This window comes from Cynocephalus volans, chromosome 4 (assembly GCF_027409185.1).
Source record: "Cynocephalus volans isolate mCynVol1 chromosome 4, mCynVol1.pri, whole genome shotgun sequence".
Taxonomy (NCBI): domain Eukaryota; kingdom Metazoa; phylum Chordata; class Mammalia; order Dermoptera; family Cynocephalidae; genus Cynocephalus; species Cynocephalus volans.
In genome coordinates this window covers 147452275-147454740 of record NC_084463.1, presented here as the reverse complement: position 1 = coordinate 147454740, position 2466 = coordinate 147452275, and positions in this window count along the sequence as shown.

The following is a 2466-nucleotide window of genomic DNA, read 5'->3' as shown; positions in this document are numbered from 1 at the left end:
AATCTACAATAAACTTACTAAAGCACAAAAGTAAGGTTATCAAGTTTTCAGGACACAAAATAATGAGACAAAAATAAATTTTACTTTTACTTATTAGCAACAAAGAATCATAATTTATATTAAGATACATCATTTAATGTGTAACTTCAAAAATATTCAATACTTATGGATAAATATGACAAATATGTCCAAGATTTGTGCCCAAAGTAACAAAACATTAAGACAAAAATCAATGAATCAATATACAAACCCAAACTGAGGAAAGAAAATAAGAAAAATTAAAGAAACAATATACAAAATAGAGAATAAAAAAATAGAATCCATGAAAAGTTGTTTTGTAAAAAGAGCAACAAAATAAGCTAAACTTTAGATAGACTGACAATAAAAATAAAATAAAACAAATAATAAAGTGGGAATATTACTACCAACCTTACAGGAAAAAAATAAACTATAAGGGAATACTATTAACAGTTGCACAACAAATTCATTTTCCTAGATGAAATAGAATAAAAAAAGTTTCTGTAAGGGCATAAATGTTCTAAACTTACTCAATAAAAAACATACAATCTGGACAAACCTATTAAACATAAAGAGATGAAATAAGTAATCAAATTCTTCCCCTAAATAAAAAGTCCAGGACCAAATGGCTTCACTGATAAATGCTACCAAACATGTAAACAAATAGCAGCAACTTTTCCAAAAAATAAAATAAGAAGGAATACATCCTAACTCACTTTATAACTTTGTCATTACACTGATATCAAAGCCAGACAAAGACAACACAAGAAAGGACACTACTAGCCAATATTGCATATAAATACAGACACAAAATTCCTCAGCAAAACACTAGAAAATTGAATTCAATAGCAGATTAAAAGGATTATATGACATGACCTAGTGAAATTTTCCCAGGGATTCAAGGGTGTTTCAACATAAGAAAATAAAATAGTGCAAAACACATTAATAAAAAAAGAGAATAAAAGCACATGACCATTTTAATTAACACAGAAAAAGCATTTTACAAAATCAAACACCCTTTCATGATAAAATCTCTCAAAAAACTAAAAGTAGAAGGGAACTTTCTCAGCCTAATGAAGGCCCCACATGAAAAACCCACAGGTAGTGTACAAAATGACTAAAGAATGAAATTCACCAACCAGGATAAGGAATAGGACAAGGTCACAGCTTTCATCACAGCTTTTACCACTGTTAGTCTCTTTGTGCTGGGAGTCCTAGTCAAATAATTAGTCTAGAAAAAGAAATAAAAGACATCCAAGTTGAAAAGCAGCAAAACTATCTGTATTCATAGGTGGCAAATAATATTCACCTGTGAAAGAATGAGACTAAACCCCAACCTCACACCACATACAAAAATTAACCCAAAATGGAACAGTGATCTAAATGTAAGAGCAAAAATATAATAAATTCTTTAAAGAAAAATGTAGTAGTAAATCTTCGTGGACTTGGGTTTATCAATTGATTCTTATATATGACACCAAAAGCCCAAGCAACAAAAGAAGAAGATAGATAAGTTGGACTTCATCGAGATTAAAAACTATTGTGCACCAGAAAACATTATCAAGTAAGTGAAAAGAAAACCAACAGATAACAAGAGAAGATTTTCAAATCACATATTTGAAAAGAGTCTGGTATCCACAATATACTCGTTTGTAGCACTTTTACAACTCAACAAAAATCAAACAAACCAGTTAAAAATGTACAAACAACTTACATAGGCATATCTCCAAAGAAATGCAGATGTCCACAAGCATATGAAAAGATGCTCAACATCTTTAGTTTTTAGGAAAATGTAAATTAAAACCACAATGAGATATAGCAGAACACAACTGGAGTGAATATTATTTTTAAAAATGGGTAACAGCAATATTAGGAAGTACGTGGAAAAATTGAAACGTTCTTACATCGTCAATAAGAATCTAAAATATTTCAGTATGTTAGTCCATTTCTGTTGCTTTTTAAAAAAATACCTGAAACTGTGTAATTTATAAACAGTATTTATTGCTTACAGTTTCAGAGTCTGGGAAGTCCAAAGTCCAAGGAACACATGTGCTGAGAGCCCTGTTAATGGGTAGTGGCTCTTCACGGTAAAGCAAGTGTCACATGGCAGACGGTGGAAGCAGAGAGAGAGAGAGAGACTCTCACAAGCTTTCTTTTCATAGGCAACAGAACCATGCCCATGACCACCATTAAACCATCAGTGGATTAATCCATTTCTCAGGGCATGGTCCATACAGCAAAGTGATAGTAATAGTAATAGTGATAGCAGTGTAATAGTAATCACCCCTTCAAGGCCCCACCTTCCAATTACCATAATAGGATTTCCCACCCTCTTAAAACCGTCACAGTGGGGGTTAAGTTTCTCATACATGGGCTTTGAGGGGCACAATTCGATCCACAGTATTCAGACACAGTGGAAAACAGTTTGATGGTTCCTTATTAGATAAG